Genomic DNA, 21,191 nt, shown 5'->3' on the forward strand with positions numbered 1-21,191 from the left:
CAATAAACGTAATCCAGCATATAAACAGAACCAAAGACAAAAACCACATGATTATCTCAACAGATGCAGAAAAGGCCTTTGACAAAATTCAACAGCCCTTCAGGATAAAAACTCTCAATAAATTTGGTATTGATGGAACGTATCTCAAAATCATAAGAGCTATTTATGACAAACCCACAGCCAATATCACACTGAATGGGCAAAAACTGGAAGCATTCCCCTTAAAAACTGGCACAAGAGAGAGATGCCCTCTCTCACCACTCCTATTCAGCATAGTGTTGGAAGTTCTGGCCAGGCAAATCAGGCAAGAGAAATAAATAAAGGGTATTCGATTAGGAAAAGAAGAAGTCAAATTGTCCCTGTTTGCAGATGACATGATTGTATATTTAGAAAACCCCATCGTCTCAGCCCAAAATCTCCTTAAGCTGATAAGCAACTTCAGCAAAGTCTCAGGATACAAAATCAATGTGCAAAAATCACAAGCATTCTTATACACCAATAATAGAGAGCCAAATCATGAATGAATTCCCATTCACAATTGCTTCAAAGAGAATAAAATACCTAGGAATCCAACTTACAAGGGATGTGAAGGACCTCTTCAAGGAGAACTACAAGCCACTGCTCAGTGAAATAAAAGAGGACACAAACAAATGGAAGAACATTCCATGCTCATGGATAGGAAGAATCAATATCGTGAAAATGGCCATACTGCCCAAGGTAATTTATAGATTCAATGCCATCCCCATTAAGCTACCAATGACTTTCTTCACAGAATTGGAAAAAAACTACTTTAAAGTTCATATGCAACCAAAAAGGAGCCCACATTGCCAAGACAATCCTAAGCCAAAAGAACAAAGCTGGAGGCATCATGCTACCTGACTTTGAACTATACTATAAGGCTACAGTAACCAAAACAGCATAGTACTGGTACCAAAACAGAGATATAGACCAATGGAACAGAACAGAGCCCTCAGAAATAATACCACACATCTACAACCATCTGATCTTTGACAAATCTGACAAAAACAAGAAATGGGGAAAGGATTCCCTATTTAATAAATGGTGCTGGGAAAACTGGCTAGCCATAAGTAGAAAGCTGAAACTGGATCCCTTCCTTACACCTTATACAAAAATTAATTCAAGATGCATTAGAGACTTAAATGTTAGACCTAAAATCATAAAAACACTAGAAGAAAACCTAGGTAATACCATTCAGGACATAGGCATGGGCAAGGACTTCATGTCTAAAACACCAAAAGCAATGGCAACAAAAGCCAAAATTGACAAATGGGATCTAATTCAACTAAAGAGTTTCTGCACAGCAAAAGAAACTACCATCAGAGTGAACAGGCAACCTACAGAATGGGAGAAAATTTTTACAATCTACTCATCTAACAAAGGGCTAATATCCAGAACCTACAAAGAACTCAAACAAATTTACAAGAAAAAAACAAACAACCCCATCAAAAAGTAGGCAAAGGATATGAACAGACACTTCTCAAAAGAAGACATTTATGCAGCCAACAGACACGTGAAAAAATGCTCATCATCACTCGCCATCAGAGAAATGCAAATCAAAACCACAATGAGATACCATCTCACACCAGTTAGAATGGCAATCATTAAAATGTCAGGAAACAACAGGTGCTGGAGAAGTTGTGGAGAAATAGGAACACTTACACTGTTGGTGGGACTGTAAACTAGTTCAACCATCATGGAAGATAGTGTGGCGATTCCTCAAGGATCTAGAACTAGAAATACCATTTGACCCAGCCATCCCATTACTGGGTATGTACCCAAAAGATTATAAATCATGCTGCTATAAAGACACATGCACACATATGTTTATTGCAGCACTATTCACAATAGCAAAGACTTGGAACCAACCCAAATGTCCATCAGTGACAGACTGGATTAAGAAAATGTGGCACATATACACCATGGAATACTATGCAGCCATAAAAGAGGATGAGTTCATGTCCTTTGTAGGGACATGGATGCAGCTGGAACCCATCATTCTCCGCAAACTATCGCAAGAACAGAAAACCAAACACCGCATGTTCTCACTCATAGATGGAAATTGAACAATGAGAACACTTGGACACAGAAGGGGAACATCACACACCGGGGCCTGTTGTGGGGTGATGGTAGGGGCGAGGGATAGCATTAAGAGATATACCTAATGTAAATGACGAGTTAATGGGTGCAGCACACCAACATGGCACATGTATACATAGGTAACAAACCTGCACTTTGTGCACATGTACCGTAGAACTTAAAGTGTAATAAAAAATAAATAAATAAATAAAAGAAACTCAGTTTGAGTATGGGCTATGTTGCTTACTAGTTATTTTAACTTGGACAAGTCATTAGCCTGTCTGAAGCCCAATTTTTCATCACTAAAGTGAAGCTGTTAATGCAGTCATATCTTCCACATACCTTTTGGGGTACAATGATCAAGTTTGATAACATATGTGAAAATATTTATAAATTATAAAATATTAGCTATTATATGCTGAGGAAAAACAGCGTATATTCAATTATAAATTTCTGCAGCTGGAATTTCTTACACTAAAACATTTTAATGTTCCATAAAAATCCCAGCTTCCACCTGCAAGACTCTCTGGCTTTGCTACACAGGGTTACATTTTAAAGATAAAACCATTCCCTAATTATGGTTGCTTGCTACGTTATAAAATTAACTGTTTTGCTTTAGTGCAGAGTTTAGCAGCTGGTTCAACCTTAATGCTTTTTACTCAGACCACACACTGTGGCATAATATCCTTCATTTTATTCCAGTGTTTCACATTCATTTTATACTTAATTGTCCTTTACAGTATTTCTGTGTTAAAAAAATTTTTGGAGGTTAAGTGAAGCATTATTGTAGAACCAGGGGCCACCAAACAATCAGAACCTTCACTTTTCCTAACGAGTCATTCAACAATATTGTAAAAATAAAACTGTTCAACATCAAAGCTGAGATTTGAATTTAAATTATTTATGAAGCAGAAGGGAAGGATTAGGTATTGCTGAAACAAAAAGATTTTGCACTTGCAGTATGTTAAATGATTTTACATGCACAGTATGTTTTTAAAAGTTTACTGATCCCACATTTAGTAATAAACTCCATGGGATGTCTGGCAGAAATCCCCCGCCACAACAGTTTATGCCGACCATCTGTGTCTGCAAGAAGCTTCCAGATATTCTGCCACCTGATTCACTGTCCCAACTCTTCTCACTTCTATTCACAGGCTTCTTTTAATTTTCATCATATACTATATCTACCCTGAGAGGAAGAAAATATTACCAAAACAGTACAGTGTTACATATTTCTGAAACCAAAATAAGATGGGAGAACTTTTAACAACCAATTCAATTTGTAATGGATTGATGAATCTCTTGCTCTTCAGAGTGAGGCTGTATCAGTAACACAGAATATCACAGAAGGAAGGATCTTTACAGACTGTCTAGTTCACTGCCTTCCTTTGACAGATAAGGAAACTGAGGCCCAGTAAGTCAGATGCTTGCCTGAGGCCCCACAGACTGATGCCAGGGAGCAGGGAAGAGAGTGTGAGGTGCAGCTGACCCCCCAGCATTAGCATTTTTCAACGTACCATTCAAATTCAGCTGTCCTACGTCACTAGTGACTGCCTTGGTTCCAGATCCAAAGACCAGCCTATTGATTCCCAATCTGGCTTTGGAGAGTAGACCTACCTAATAAGAAGGAACAAATTTACAACTAAGTAAAGGCTATCTGCAAAGACCTCTTTTCACTGACCCTCAGCACTAAATCTCCCCTCATCCAGTGCCTCGAAACTCTTGACTCCAGACCAGTGGAAAGCACACGAGCTTTGGCATTGAGACTCCAGAGTTTCAAGTCTCAGTTCTGCTACTCAGCAATCTGCCCTAGGGCATGTTGCTAACCACTCTATACCTCCATTTCCTTCTTTCTAAAATAGGCTTAACACTTTCACTCTGTAAGATTTTAATGAGACATAGTTTTGGAAGCCTTATGTGTAAGTAATCAGTGGCTTAATAGAACCACCGGATTGTCATAGGCATTAAGGAAATATCTGATTGAACACTACAAAGGGAGTTCTAAAAATTCTGTCAAGTTTCTCAGTGTTTGCAAGAGAGCAATTCTGCGATTTTGTATAATCTCACTACTACTCTCTACTCCAGCATTCATTTACCTAAAAGAATTAGGGCCTATTATGTGAAAAAATAACAACCCATTGCAAGACTGCTTCTGTCGATAATGATCTCGATGTAAGAGGGGCAGAATAAGTCAATAAATCTGTTTCCATATCTCACCTGTTCACTACCTGGATATTGGCCAGGCTACTCTTGGGGATCCCCAATTATTTGCAGATTGTTCAAATCTCTCCTGGGGCCATAAATACGAGAAGGTGAGTCTACAACTTTTCTTTGTAATTTAAACTAAAATCAAAAAATTTTTCACTATAAACAGTTGAGTAACCATGAGTCAGGGGTGGTGAGGATGCTTATTGCTAAGGAAAGTAACTTCAGCCTTGGCCTGTACTCAAAATTAATCCCATCCATCATCACTCATTTTAATACTCTAGTATTCCATGTTAAGGTTGGTGAGTACTTACAGGTTTAAGAGGAGCTGAATGAAAAGAGAAAGTTGAGTTTAGAAATACAGTAGTTTCTACTTATACTCAGTTTTGCTTTCCACAGTTTCAGTTACCCACAGTCAACTGCAATCCTAAAAGACTATATTGAAAACTCCAGAAATAAACAGTTCATAAGTTTTAAATTGATAGCTGTTCTAAGTAACATGATGAAATCATAAGCTGTCCTGTTTCATACCACTTGGGACAGGAGTCATCCCTTTGTCCAGTGTATCCATGCTGTAGAGGCCACCCATCCACTAGGCACTCAGCAGCTCTCTCTGTTATCAGATCAACTGTTGCAGTATCTGAGTGCTTGTGTTTGTGTACCCTTTATTTTAATTAATAATGGCCCCAAAGCACAAGAGTAGTGGTGGTGGCATATTGTTATAATTGTTCTATTTTATTATTAGCTATTATTAATCTCCCAAGGTGCCTAACTTATAAATCAAACTTTATCATAGGTATATGTATAGAAAAAAAAAAAACCATGGTATATATGTGATTTGGTACTATCCATGATTTTAGGCATTCACTGGGGGTCTTGAAACATATCCCCTTGTAAAAGAGGAAACTGCTATAGCCAGTTCGTATCTGCTGCATGGAGGAAGTCTATTAAACACACTTCTAATATTCTGTCATCTTGAACTTTTATAGGTCCCTGGATTTAATGATTAAGATTTTGCCACACTGAAAATTGTGGCAACGGTTGTAACAATTCCAAATTAAATTAGTGCAAACATAGTAAAGAGAATTGAGAAGAGAGCTAACTAGCTAATGAATAATTTTATGAAGTGTCAGAAGCAGCTGACAAGAAAATAATATTAATTAATACCAACTGGCTTCTTAAAACATATCTAGCAGCCCCTCTTGGGATACGTGATTACTGGGTCACAGCCCACAGATTCACATGGCATTTGGAGTGAGTCCTGCATCTCTCAACATTCTGGACTGTGAAGAACCCTCAGATGGAGCAATGATCTCACTCAGCGTAAATTGTGCCAACCCTTGGGTAACTCCCCCATCCTGTATTCTCTGGAGAGATGCCACCTCCCAAAAACCGTGGAGTGTAACACATTAATGTCTCAGAAGGTGGGAGGTGGAGGGGGGGTTGTAGATTTTCTCTGTTAAAATGTTAATACAATTATATGAGTTTAAATGTTTAAAGGAAGATAATTAGGACTTTTCAGGGCAAGTTGATGATTTTCTTTTTTTCTCAATAACTTCTTTAACTAATTGCAAAAGTAATGCCCATTTGGAGGTGATAGAAAAGGAAGTGCTTGCTTCAGCAGCACATATACTAAAACTTTAACAGTACAAAGAAGAATTAGCATGGCCCCTGCACATAGATGACATGAAAATTTGTGAAGCATTACATTTTTTTAAATAAAAAATAAATTAAGGAAAAACCAAAAGAAATGAAATTAAATTCACCAATAATCGCCTCCATTCTGAAATGACCATTATATTAATTTATTATGAATTTGGCAATGTGGAAGTTGAACCAGGACTACGATGACAAGACTCGGGGCAAGAGGAAAACTTTGGCTAAGCCAGAAACACAATGATGCTCGGGGCAAGAAGAAAAGGGGCTAAAAAAATTTTTTAAGAAACCTATAAACATTAAGGATTATTTTGGTGAAAACTAGGTAGAACATTGTAAAGGTGGTGCACATCCTCATTGTCACACTAGACTAGCCCACAGGGGCAGAAGCTGAGATTCACCTTTGTAACTCAGCACCTAGCACACCTGGAAGGAAGAAGGGAACTCCCTGCTGTCATTCACCCCAATCAGCCTCTCAGGCAGAACTCGCCTGTGAGAGAAACAGCTTGATTTTACATCACTGAAGCAGAGTCCTTGGGATTTGTCCATTTAAGATTCATATTCTACACATTTTTTGCTTTCTCAGTCCAGAACATCTTAATACATAACATGTCTGTCCTCAAAGCAGTCCTGAAGTCCTTCCACTCTCAGGTTCAGATGACATCTCTCCCTTTGAGGTATCACCCAGAGCCCTCCCGGAAGTTGAATTTTATGTACATCAAATACTTCCTATTTTAAGTCAGAAAATCACAAACATACTCCACAGTTGGGGAATAGTTGTTCAGCTATTTTCCCACAATATAGTAGCATGCAGAGAGAAACAGATAGTGGTGGTCAATTTCAGTTCAGTTCACTGCAACAAATATTGATTATGTGTTACGTGTCAGCAGTGGTCCTAGGTATGAGTACATAACAATAAATACATTCTCCCATCTTGAAACTCTCACAGTCTGTAGTGGGGGAACAGACACAGAAATTATTTTTGTACAGTCGTTAAGTGCAAGTGTCTCTGGTACACGAAAGAAAGAAGGATCCTGTATTCCTTTCAATTAACTTTCCTCTACTCATAAAATTTACCCCTCAGTTTGTTTGTTTTGGGGTTTGGAATTACTTTTCATTCAATAAGCACCTATTACATATGGTTGCCATTGTATTAAGTGCTTTGTAGATATTGTCTCAACTCTAACAATCCTGGGAAATGAACATTACTTTCCACATGTTTTAACCTTTATTGAGGCATAATTGCCAAATTTAAAAATTGTATCTATTCAAGGTGTACACTGATGCACATATACCTTGCACATATTTGATATGATGCACATATACCTTGCAAATATGTGCATATGATTTGATGCACATATTTGATACACATATACCTTGTGAAATGATTACCACAAGCAAGTAATATATCCATCACCTCATGTAATTAGTTTTGCGTATGCATAGTGAGAAGACTTAAGATCCCTTCTTTTAGCAAATTTCAAGTGTATGATACATTATTAACTACAGTCACCAAGGTGTACATTAGGTCTCCAGCACTTATGCATCATAGAACTGTTCATTTGAACCCTTTGACCAACATCTCCCCATTTCCCCTATCCCCGGGTCCCTAGTAACCATCATTCTTTCTCTACTTCTATGTATTCAACTTTTTTAGATTCCACATATAAATGAGGTCATGCAGTATTTTTGTGTGTGTCTGGCTTATTTCACTTAGCATAATGTATCCCATATTCATCTATGTTGTTGAAAATGGCAGAATCTCCTTCTTTTTTAAGGCTGAATAATATCACATTGTATATACATATATATACACACCACAAATTCTTTATCCATTCATCAGTCAACACTTAGGTTGGTTTCAAATATTGGTCATTGTGACTAAAGCTGCAATGGACATGAGAGAACAGATACCTTTTCAAGGTACTGATTTCATTTCCTTTGGATATGTGCCTGGAAGAGGGATTGCTGGATCATATAGTAGTTCTATTTTTAATTTTTGAGGTATCTCCACATTGTTTTCCACAATAGTTGTACCAATTTACATTCCCACCAACAGTATACTAGGGTTCCCTTTTGCTCACATCATCCCAACACTTGTCATCTTTCATCTTTTCATAATAACCATCCTAACAGGTTTGAGGGATATCTCGCCATGATTTTGACTTACATTTCCCTGATGATTAGCAATGCTGAGTACCTTTTCACATACCTGTTGAACATTTTTATGTCTTCTTTGGAAAAATGTCTATTCAAGACCTTTAGCCATGTTTTACTCAGGTTATTTGACTTTTTGCTGTTGAGTTGTTTGAGTTCCTTATATATTTTGGACGTTAATACCTTATCAGGAATGTGGTTTACAAATATTTTCTCCCAATCTGTCAGTTGCCTTTGCATTTTGTTGATTGTTTTCTTTGCTGTGTGAAGCTTTTCAGTTTGATATAGTTTCATTTGTTTATCTTTGCTTTTGTTGCCTGTATGATGACCAAAATAACATTCCAAAGCCAATGTCAAGGAGCCTTTGCCCTATGTTTCCTTCTAGAAGTTTTATGGTTTCAAGTCTTACTTGAATCCATTCGGAGCTGATTTTTGTGTGTGGCATAAGATAAAGGTCCAATTTTATGATTTTGCATGTGACTATCCAGTTTTCCCAATATCACTTACTGAAGAGACTATCTTTTCTCCATTATATATTCTTGGTGCTCTTGTTGAAAATCAGTTGACTATATATTCCTGGGTCTATTTCTGGGCTTTCAATTCTGTTCCATTGGTTTACATGTCTGTTTTTAGGCCAGTATCAAACCGTTTTGGTTACTATATATGCAGTTACATAATTTGAAATCTGGAAGTATGGTGCTTCCAACTTTGTACTTCTTTCTCAAGATTGGCTATTCAGGATGTTTTGTGGTTCTGTATGGAATTTAGAATCTTCAGGATCTTTTGTGGTTCTACATGAATTGTTTTTTCCATCTCTATGAAAAATGCCATTGAAATTTGATAAATAATGCATTGAATGTATATATTGCTTTGAATAGTGTAAACATTTTAACAATATTAATTCTTCCAATCCATGAACACAGGATATCTTTCTATTTGTTTGTGTCTTCTTCAATTTCTTTCAATAGTGTGTTATAGTTTTCAGTGTATAGATGCTATGGTGTAAATGTGATATTCTCTCCAAAATTCATGTTGAAACTGAATCTCCAATGTGGTTATATTAAGAATTGAGGCCTTTAGGGAAATGATTAAGTCATGAGGGCTCTGACCTTATAAATAGATTAATGCCCTTATAAAAGAAGCTTCAGGGAGTGTTCACCTGTCTTACTCTTCCATCTTCCACCATGTGAGAGTGCCAATGTGAGAAGATGCTATCAATGAAAAAGGCCCTCACTAAATACTGAACCAGCTGGTTCCTTGACTTTGGAAAAATAGATTTCTCCATGAGACAAATCTTTGCTTGGTGCAGCCCGTGCCACAGATTTCACCAATTAGAGTAGGGTGCCTGAGGCTTTTCATTCTTTATAAATTACTAAGTCTCAGGTATTTTTGTCACAGCAGCACTAATGGACTAAGACAACAAATCTGTCACCTCTTTGGTTATGTTAATAAAATTAGAAAGGAAAGAAGAGATATTACAATGGATATCTCAGTAATAAAAATTTTAAAAGATCACAAGGGACTATTATGAAAAATTATATGCCAATATATTGTATAAGTGAAAATGGATACATCCGTGGAAATATACAACCTATCAAGACTGAATCAAAAAGAAAGAAAAATCTTGAACAGATTAATACCTAATAAGGAGATTGAAATAGTATCAATGTCCTCCCAACAAATAAAAGCCAAGGACCAGATAGCTTCATCACTGAATTCTACCAAACATTCAAAGAAAAATTAATACCAATTCTTTTTAAACTCTTCAAAAAATAGAAGTAAAAGAAATGTTTCTAACTCATTTCATGAGGCCAGCATCATCCTGATACCAAACCAAACAAAGATACCACAAGAAAAGTAGACTATAGACCAGTATATTTGAAGAGCATAGATGTAAAACTCCTCAATAAAATATCAGCAAACTGAATTCGACAACATAAAAAGAGAATTATAAAATATGACAAAGGGGGGTTTATCCCCAGAATGCTAGGCTGGTTTAACATACACAAATCAATCACTGTCATATACCACAGTAACAGAATGAAGGATTAAAATCACTATCATCTCAATAGATGCAGAAAAAGCATTTGACAAATTCAACATCCTTTCATGATAAAAACTCTCAATAAAATATGTATAGAAGGAAATTTCCTCACACAATAAAAGCTATTTATGAAAAGCCCACAGCTAACAGTATAATCAATGCGAAAAAATTGAAAGCTTTTCCTCTAAGATCTAGCATAAAGCAAGGATATCAACTATCGCCACTTATATTCAACATAGTACCTGAAGTCCCCACTAGAGCAATCGGTTAAGAAAAAGAAATAAAAGGCATCTGATTTAGATATCAGAAAGGAAGTAGTAAAACTATTCCTGCTCGCAGATGACATGATCCTATATGTACAAAATCCTAAGAGCTCCACAAAAAAAAAACTGTTATAACTAGTAAAGTTGAAGTATACAAAATCAATATTTAAAAAAAGTAAGGTTTAAATTTAACAACATTCTGCAACTAGTAAATTTGCAGTACACAAAATCAACATTTAAAAAAATTACATCACTGGTCATTAGAGAAATGCAAATAAAAATTGCAATGAGATACCATCTCACACCATATAGAATGACTATTATTTAAAAACCAAAAAAACAACAGATGCTGGCAAGGTTGTAGAGAAAAGGGAATGCTTATACACTGTTGGTAGGAATGTAAATTAGTTCAATCATTGAGAAAAGCAGTGTAATGATTCTTCGAAGAACTAAAAATGGAACTACCATTCAACCCAGCAATCCCATTACTGGGTATATACCCAAATGAATATAAATCATTCTATCATAAAGATAGAATATCTATCATAAAGACACATGCACATGTATGTTCATTGCAGCTCTATTCACTATAGCAAAGACAGAGAATCAACATAAATGCCTATCAATGTTAGACTGGATAAAGAAAATGTGGTAAATATACACCACGGAATACTATACAGCCACAAAAAAAGAGTGAGATTATGTCCTTGTAGGGACATGGATGAAGCTGGAGGCCATTATCTATAGCAAACAAATGCAGGAACAGAAAGACAAATACGGCATGTTCTCACTTACAAATGGAAGCTAAATGATGAGAACACATGGCCACACTGAAGGGAATAACACACACTGGGACCTACCTGATGGTGGAGGGTGGGAGGAGGGAAAAGATAAAAAAATAAATAAATAATGGATACTAGGCTTAATACTTGGGTGATGAAATAATCTGTACAAAAAACTCCCATCACACAAATTCACCTATGTAACAGACCTACACATGTACCTGTGAACAAAATAAAAAATACAAATTTCACACCTGTAATCCCAGCACTTTGGGAGCCCAAGGTGGGCAGATTACAAGGTCAGGAGTTCAAGACCAACCTGGCCAATATGGTGAAATCCTGTCTCTACAAAAAATACAAAATTTAGCCGGGCGTGGTGGCAGGAGCCTATAGTCCCAGGTATTCAGGAAGCTGAGGCAGGAGAATCCCTTGAACCCAGGAGGCAGAGGTTGCAGTGAGCCAAGATCATGCCACTGTACTCCAGCCTGGGCAACAGAGAGAGACTCCATCTCAAAAATAAATAAATAAATAAATAAAATTAATCATAAAAAATTTTTAAAACAGTTGCATTTCTTTACACTAATAACTAGCTATCTAAAAAGAAAATCAAGAAAATAAATTCATTTACAATAATAGCATAGAAAAAATAAAAGTTTTAATATCTTAAAGATATAAAAGCTAAAACTCATAGATTAGAAAATTTGCCCCAAGCCACAAAATTAGTAAAATGACAAAGTCATAAGTTTGCATCAGAATGAAATATTATAGTCTTCAAACAATCTTACTTTTTTCATGATTATATTTACCGGGGCCCACTGAAGTTCTCACAATTAACTCAGTATCATGCATTCCATCTTTTAATACCCAACCATGTTACAAAGCTAGTTTAACTTTGGAGGTATCAAAATCAAATAATTACAGAAGAAAAGTACGCCACTCTGCTTTGGTCATATACTCTCTTTTAAGCAATAATTTCCAAAGATTTACCATTGCCTTTCAGAAACATTTCCATCCAAAGCAAAAACCCTGGCATTCAAGGCCTTGCTATATGTAACCTGTTCCACTTCCACTGTAAATCCTATCTTTACAAAGCCAGTTTTGAGCTATCTTCCTCCTTAGGTAAAATCATTTATCAGGAGTGTCTCATTTATCATATACTACCCAATAAAAACAAATATCCAATATATGAACATTCGAATTACTGATGGCAATATAGAGGAACAATTTTATTTGATAACGTTACAAAAAAACACAGTAATAATATGAGGTGCTTAGAAGAAGACCAGGCAAAAAGGGAAAGGCCAATTTTATTGTCATTTAAAGACTGGAACTACAGAATGAATTGTTTCCTTTATATTTTAGACTTGCTGCTCCCACTCATTCTTTGGGCTTCTTCCTGTTCTGCAATGTTTGGAAAACATTTCCATTTTGGTTGAGAAGTAATTTGGACATTTTTCTCTAGCCTGTCTGAACTGATAACCTCCAGCTGTGTTGCTAAGCAGAGTCTGTGGATGCTCATGAAGTCATCTATAAAAGAGAGCAATTCACTATCAAATGAATTTGTACTTCCTTAGACGTTCAAGTCTTTTTCTCTTTTTGCTTATCTGCGCCATCTCTTGGGTTTCTCTTTACACTAGAGTTTACTTTTTCATGAACACAGGCACAAAATACGGTTAATAGATTTATTTTGATAGAGAAAAAACATTTTTTCCAACTGAATGTTCAAAAAATAAATTTTAAGAGAAACAGTTTCACATAAAACATGGATATACAGTAAAAAGTTAAGAATAGTAATCTCTTGGTGATAGAAATATGATATTTTAATTTTGCTTATCTGAACTTTCTAACTTTCTACAATGCAGACATATGGCTTTTGTAAAAAAAAAAAATTTTAACTGTGGATCAGCTCAAAATTATGGCAGTTGTAATGCTACTGTCTTATTCAAATAAAAGCTTTATATAATTTGAACTTGATCCTAAGAGAAAGAAACCTAAAAGTTCTTTAGTCTGGATGCAGAATACAACAAAACTGAATTCCCAATATAGCCTAATTATTTTTCTCTTAAATTATTAAATATATATGCTAGCCATGAAAAATAGCAAGTAGTTTTGCCATTTTAGACTTACTTTAATTTTAGTCCTACAGGTAGAATCAATGCTGTCAGTTCTATTTATTGGAGGTTCTCTATTCATCCCTTTCCGTTGCTGTTTGTTCTCTAACATCATCTTCCAGAAGGGCTTAGGGGGAAATGTATTCTTTGACTTTTTAGAAGTTCAAATTTTTCCCATATTTTTATATTTGAGGCTTGTTTGGGGATTAAATCCTTGGACTACTGTGAAATAATAAGACATATATGTAACTGCCCCCAGCCCCTGGCCCAGAGCTCCTAAAATCCTTGTGTTTTCCTGAGTGATAGGGGTGCTAGGAGAATCTTTTGTTCTAATATTTGATCTTTGATTCTGGTTCCTGACAATGAGCTCCTAAATCCCTGGAAATTTACTGGGTAATAAGAGCATATTTTGTTCTAATGAGGTGACTTTTGCTGGGATCCTAAATGGGGGCTGGTCACCAGGATGATCAAGCCATGACTGGAAGCTTGGAGCTTTCAGCCTCACCCCTCATTCTCTAGAGCAGACAGAGGGCCTGAAAATGGAGTTAATACACCTCCATAAAAATCCTTGAACTATAAGGTTAGGAGAGCTTCTGGATTGGTGAATGCATCACGTGCTGGGAGGGTGGCACAACCACGTAAATGGGCACAGAAGCTCCTGTGTTCAGTCCTTCCAGAGTTTGCCTTGTGACTCTCTTTATCTGTATTCTTTATTATATCCTTTATTGATAAATAAACTGGTAAATGTAAGTAAAGTATTTCCCTGAGTTCTGTGAGTAGTCCTAGCCAATTATTCAAACTGAGTTGAAGGTCATGGGAACCCTGATTTATAAATGGTAGGTCAGAAATATAGGTCACCGCCTGGAACTTGTGATTGGAATTTAGGGGAGAGTCTTCTGTGACTGAACCCCCTTAACCTGTGGGGTCTGGGGCTACCTCCAGGCAGATAGTGTCAGAATTGAATTGAATTAGAAGACAACCCAGCTGGTGTCCGCTGGAGAGCTGCTTGGTTTGTGGGGAAAATCCCACATGCGTCTGGTGTCAGAAGTGTTGTGGTGAGTGGTGAGTGAAAGTGGGAAAATAACTCCCCTGCCCCCCGTATCTCGGAGTTATGTTTTCTTTCCTGAAGATTTTTCATGTATTTCCCATTTATGTATTCATGTTGAATGTTGCTGAGGAGAAATCCAAGTTGAACCTGATTTTTTTTCCCTTATATATGGCTTGTTCTTCTCTGCCTCAATGCCTAAAGGATTCTTTATCTGAAGTCCTTTCGTTTTACTTGGATATGTGTGGTTTTTAAACTTTGTATTAAATTTTCCTGCAACAGTGTGTTGTCTTTCAGTCTTCAAATCTTTTCATCTTCTTTGATTTATTCTTTGTTTTTTAACTTACATCTTTAAAAAAATCTTAATTTGTTTCTCTTATTAGAGATACCAAATACCTATGGTAGAGCTCCTTTGTCTTTAATATCAGTCATTTTCTCTCTTTTGTTTTTTGAAAGTTTTTTCACTTTTCTCATTTCTATCTCATGTGTCCCTTGCTGTGTTTCCAACATTCTTACTTTCTTGAGTTCATATCCATCTTTTTCTGGTATCTGACCAACTTTTCTAAAGTCTTATATCTTTGCTTTGAATATTCATTTATTTATTAACTCCGTCAATTCCTGGCAATGAATTTTTATTGTATAAACGTCTTCATTGCTTCTTTAAGATTTTATTGATGTCGTGGAGAGTTTTGGTCACAATTTTCGTGGACTGGGTGGCTACATTTATCTGGTAAGCTTCGTGTGTTACTTGTTTTCACTGTTACTTTAGTATAATAATGCTGATAGCCAGAAGTCAAAAGAGATTATTTAAAGTGAACTTTTCAAGTAATGGATATACAATATACTTAAAAGTAAATACTTAGAAAAAGAATATAAATAACTAAAACCAAATAGTTGGGTAAAGGCAGTTAAGGAATGTAGAAATATACTCATTTTCTCATTGCTTATAGTATGGAGTTGATATATTTACTAAAAAAAGATGATTAAGAATATTTAATAAAGTTTTAACCAAGTACAAACCTTCCAAATTATCAAAAGAAATAGAAAGCAAAGCAAAGGCAGGTTATTTATGAGTTTTTTTAAGTTACAGAAACAGAGTGAAACTTAAAATAATGAACAGAACTAACAAATCAGATAAGGAAACTCACTCAAAATAAAGAGAGAGAAGAAAAACTGATTAAACTCAACAAAATGCTAAGATATAAAAGAAACAACTTTAAAAAGTAATTCAAAAAAGTTGAAAGTGAAAAATAATGGGCAAACATGTCAGCGTTTATAAACATTAGGAAAGAAGCAGTCATGATATTAATAGTCAGACCCAGCTGAATTCAAGGCCAAAAGTATTTAACCAAAACAAAGATATTTTATCAGAATAAAGAATGTGACACACAATGGATATCTAAAAGTAACAAATACCTACGCACCTAATAACCAATCATCAACGTTTATGAAGCAAAAATAAAAGGTACTACAGGAAGAAATACACAGAAATATATTAATGGAAGTAGATTTTATTCATTTTTCCCAGCTTATGAATGCTCAAACAAAAATAAATAAGAATTTAGGGGAATATGCCTAATAAAATAGATATATATGCTATTTTTTAAAAACCACTTTTATACTCTGGAAAGAGATGATAAACTTTTTTTCTAAATATCTATGGACCAGTCATATTTAAAAAAAAAATCCTATAATAGCCCTCCCAAAAAAATGCTAAATTCTGAAGGAAAAAATAAGTAAAAATAATATTTTCTAATCATATGAAAGACTGTAGACTAAAAACACAACAATGTGATCCTGGCATATAAACAGAACAGAAAATGAAATAGAATACATCCAAAAGCAGACCCAGTACATACAAAAATTAACAAAGTGGCATTTCAGAAGTGTGGATGACAATGAATGACTTTATAAATACTGTTGGAACAAGTAGATAGCCATCTAGAAAATTAATAAAACTGGATCTTCTGGCACAGACTATGAAATGTCCCTCAATATTCATTCTCTGCTTCTTTTTTTAACACAGAATTCCTGATTTTTAGCTGGATACATAGTTTCATTTCCCTGATTCCCTGACTGTTCACTGTGGCCTTGTGACTTAAGTACTAGCCAATAAGGATGAATACAGAATTGATATACAGCTTTCAGTAAGTGTTTTTAAAGGGAAAGGATATGGCTTTTTTCATCTTTTCCTCCTTCCTGCCGGCGGGAATCCATAAGTCTTGGATGGCACTCCACCAGCCATCTTGGACCATAAAGTGACCTTGGAAATAGAAGTTTCTGACAGTGAAGTAATGAAATGGAAAGAGCAGAAATCCTTGATCATGAAATATTATACAAGCTCTGAACCTGCATGAGTGAGACACAGAAACTTCAATCTTATCCAGTATCTCATTAATTATCATTCTTAGCCAAACTTAACCAGTATAGTTCCTTTTGTCCCAGTATCATATCTTACGCCAAAAAAAATCTCCAGAAGTCTTAAATATTTAAATGTTAAAAACAAAACAAAAACTATAAATGTATGAAAACATGGGAGAATTATTTTTATAATTTTGAGGTAAGTAGGCCTTTCTCAATATAATACAAAATCTAGACAACATAAAATGAAAGGTTGATAAATTCAACTACATAAAAACTCTGCTGCATGAAAAAAAAAACCATAACAAGGTTAAAAGAAAACAACAAACTGGATAAAATATTTGCAACATATTTTGCCTTGCACTAGGGCTAAATGCCACTAGCTCTGTTGAAAAACTGGCAATGATTAGAATCAGACAGTTTCTAGAAAAGGAAATGTGGAGAAAAGACTTATGACCTCCAAAACTATAATTTAATAAGTTTGTGCTGTTTAAGCCATTTAAAAAACAAGAAATGTGAATAACTCTTAAACATATGAAAAGATGCTCAGTCTTACTCATAATAACAGAAATACAAATTAAAGTTTCTAAGAGGTAGCATTTTCTACCTATTAGATCGATAAGAATCAAAAACTTATCAATACCTAAGAACCTGTTTTCTCAAAAGCTTGCCCAAAGAATATATTATCAGTGTAAATTGATACAATATACTGAGAGCAATTTGACAGTATATATGAAAAGCACAAGTGTACATAGTTTTTGACCTAGGAATTCCAGTTCCAGATATTTATCCTACAATACATATGAATATTTGCAAAATTATGTATGCACAAGGATATACATCATTGCATTATTTGGAAAGATTGGAAAGGAGCTAAATGTCCATCAACAGGAGCTGCTTAAATAAAATACAGTATATTTACACAATGAATTCTATGTAACTGTTAAAAGGAGTTTTCTATATACTAATTTGGAATAAAAAGATATATTGTTGAGTGAGGGAATGCAGAAAAATATGTGTATTATAATTCTTTCTGGGTTTGCAGAAGCAGAGAAATGTATATATACACATACATATATATGCTTGCTTATGTAATGAATATCTTTCTAAACATATATAAGAAACTCATAACAAAGGTTGCCTACAGGGAAGAGAAACTGGCCAGGGGAGAGGAAGTAAGGGAAATTTACTCTTAGTATTCATGACTCTGTGCATATTTTTAATGTTGTAACATGTTCTTATATACCTATTCAAATTAATCATTTAATTAGATTTAAATATAATAGAATAAAAGGGAATGGCTCACAAAATGAAAAAGATAAAAATTATAGTTTATAATCTCCAACTAAATGTGTCATCCTGGGCTAACATTAATGTTTGAAAAGATATGTAGGCTTTCAATTTCAGGTAACATTCCAGATAAAAAGTTGAAAGATTTCAATTAGATAGCTCTACAGAATACATTGTTGCAACAGACCTAATGGTAAAATAATTTATTAATAATTGAAACTTAAAAAATAATAATTCAAACTTGAAAAAGGGACAATGTTTATTTCATTGTGTAAAAACAACAGTTACAGCAATATCAAAATAGCCTCAGTGTTCTGCCATTAAAAAAAAAAAATTAGTATGGAAGACAAAATCAGTCAGATTGCTTGATCCTAGAAGTTTGAGACCAGCCTGAGCAACATAGTGAGACCCTTTCTCTACAAAAAATACAAAAATTAGCCAGGTGTGGTGACATGCACCTGTAGTCCCAGCTACTCGGGAGGCTGAGGTGGGAAAATGGCTTGATCCTGGGATGCGGAGATTGCTGTGAGCTGAGATCACACCACTGTACTCCAGCTTGGGTGACAGAATGAGACCCTGTCTCAAAAAGAAAAGAAGAGAAAATTCGTAAATTCAATAAGAGTAGAGTCTTTGTCTTGTTCCCTGCCATCCCCAAAGGCTGTGACAGAACCTGACACAGTATAAGGGCACAAAAGTATTCTGAGTAAATTAAATATGTAAACTGAATCATATCTAAAAGAAACAACCAAAAACATAATGCTATAATGTATCACTGAAATTCTTTGTAAATTGCTTTGTTTTGATAATATTAATCCAAATTTCTGCTGTTCTGATTTTCACAATGTCTAGGGTCTCACTGACTTTTTACCTGGCACATTTACTCTACTGTTAGTTCTGGAGAACAGACTGTAAGGTTTACAATTTATGGGCAGATTTTCATATTGTGGCACTTTCTCTTCACACACACACACGCACGTGCACACACACATGCTCACATGCTTCTCACTTTTACTGTTGTCAGGCTGCTCACTTCTCATACCAGCTGCTCCTCCCACCTGCTCCCTCCAAACATAATGTAAAGCCTCCATCTGATGTGCAGAAGGTACACCAACAAAGATAAGAGTAAGTTTCTGAGGCTGGTTCTATTCTCCATTGAGGCAGAGGGTGTTGAAAGAGTTCAAAAACTAGGTAGCAGGAAGATGATGTGGTTTCAATCTAGACACGAAAATAGAAACACTTAGGCACCAATCAAAGTAAAGGAAATTGTCCTTTTGGGGAAGGACTTTTCCTTCTAGATGATGTTCAAAATCCCAACTCCCTTGCTAAGAATGAAGGGCATTTAGTGATAAAGATTTAGTCTCTTCTGAGAAAGTCATGGAATTCCTAATAAGAATTTCCATGTCTTGATTTCCAACTAGTGGTGAGGTTTAGTAAGGTCATGTTTAATCACATAAATTGATTAAACAATTTGGGCACACTGAGTTCTTGGAAGAATATCCTGAAGGTAGATTTTTTTAGTAAAACTTTCAAAAGTAGTTCATAATAAATAGTTTATTTAAGTCTCACAGTCGGAGTATGGAATTGAATAACCAACTCATGTATTTTTTAATTGTCTAATTAAGATGAGCACAGCTGGGCATGGTGTCTTACACCTGTAATCCCAGCATTTGGGGAGGCTGAAGGCAGAGGATCATGTGAGGCCAAGAGTTTGAGGCCAGCCTGGGCAACATAGTGAGACCGTCTCTACAAAAAAATATTTTTTAATTAGCCAGGCATGGTGGAGTGTTCCTGTAGTCCTACCTACTCTGGAGGCTGAGATGGGAGGATCACTTGAGAACAAGATGAGGCTTCAGTGAGCCATGACTGTGCCACTGCACTCAAGCCTGGGTGACAAAGAGAAAACTTGTCTCCAATATAAATAAATAAATAATAATAATAAATTTAAGATGAGCTTAATTAAAATTATGTTAAAATCTGGTTTTTATTTTTCTTTTATGAAATTGTAGCTTATTTTTGTTCAATTAAATTATTTTTTAATTTTAATTGGAATGCATCTGCTATGGGAATCTAATCCAGTCAAGTCCGTGACAATGTCACAGGAGCCATTGCTAAGAAGGAAAGCAGCAGGAGTTGGGAGAAATCAGGTCAAACAGCAAAAACCAGAGGCAAAAGCCATGGTGGTGAATCAGGTTGACATGGAGCAAACAGAACAGTCGTCTACAAAACAGAAGCTTAGGGCCCAGCCAAACCAAGAGAATAATGTGAAAAGGGTTAGATGAGATAAAGTGAGTATAAGCAGAGAGGTTTTTGTTCAAGTTCAGCACTGCCGAGGGGAGGAAAAGGAACTACCAATTGTACAGCCAAGCCTGAGTCCTGGGAGTCCCATTCGCACCTTATCCGACACATGTTAATTGATAATGTTTTCTGTACAAACACTATGCTGAGTACTGGGGTAAACAGAACAGTCTCTAACTACATGGAGCTTATATTACGGCAGGGAGCAGGGAGTGGAGAGCAGATCAAATAAATAAATAACCTGATTAGGAAGTAAGCAAATACCACATTTAAGATTATGATAGAGCTATGAAGGAAGCAGGCAGGATGCTGAGAGGCAGAACAGGGAGAGAGGACCTATTTTAGACATCATGGTCATAGAAGACTGAGAAGGAGCCAGCCACAAAGAAAAGTGGAGGAAGAGCTTTTTATACAAAGGGCACAGCAAGTACAAAGATCCAGAGGCAAGAAAAACATAACCTATTCAAAGAACTGCAAGAGAATCCATGTGGCCGCAAATTGGTTCTCCTGAGGTGGCTCCCAACACCCATCACAACTTATCCCACAATTCACAGCCTTCTTGAAATCATAGCTTTCTGTAGTGTCTAAATTATTCCTCTTCTTTCATTTCTCTTTAGAAATATTGTCTAAATCATACCCTCAAGCTAGTGATAAATAGAAAGGAAATTTTCTTCACATGTTATTTTTGTTTTGTGTTCGTGTAATGATACAGTTCAAATAAAAAAAAAAAACTAGGAAATTGTTTAATCAATGAATATGCATTTGTATGTGTGTCTACAAAAGCCCGCCCACCTGACTCAGAATCACCGACCCTTCCTTGTTCATGAGGTTACCATGGCACCCATCTTTTCAGAGCACACAGCTCATTTCCACATCTAGCTGTGT

The 21,191-nt window shown here is 35.7% G+C and overlaps 1 non-coding gene across 1 annotated transcript; it reads left to right on the top strand.

The window, feature by feature from the left end:
- The first annotated feature begins 5,910 nt into the window (after window positions 1–5,910).
- LOC114678499 (U6 spliceosomal RNA) lies at window positions 5,911–6,018 on the top strand. Its single transcript, XR_003729943.1, has one exon. It is a non-coding gene; the product is annotated as a U6 spliceosomal RNA (small nuclear RNA).
- The last annotated feature ends 15,173 nt before the right edge of the window (window positions 6,019–21,191 follow it).

This window comes from Macaca mulatta, chromosome 5 (assembly GCF_049350105.2).
Source record: "Macaca mulatta isolate MMU2019108-1 chromosome 5, T2T-MMU8v2.0, whole genome shotgun sequence".
NCBI classification, from domain to species: domain Eukaryota; kingdom Metazoa; phylum Chordata; class Mammalia; order Primates; family Cercopithecidae; genus Macaca; species Macaca mulatta.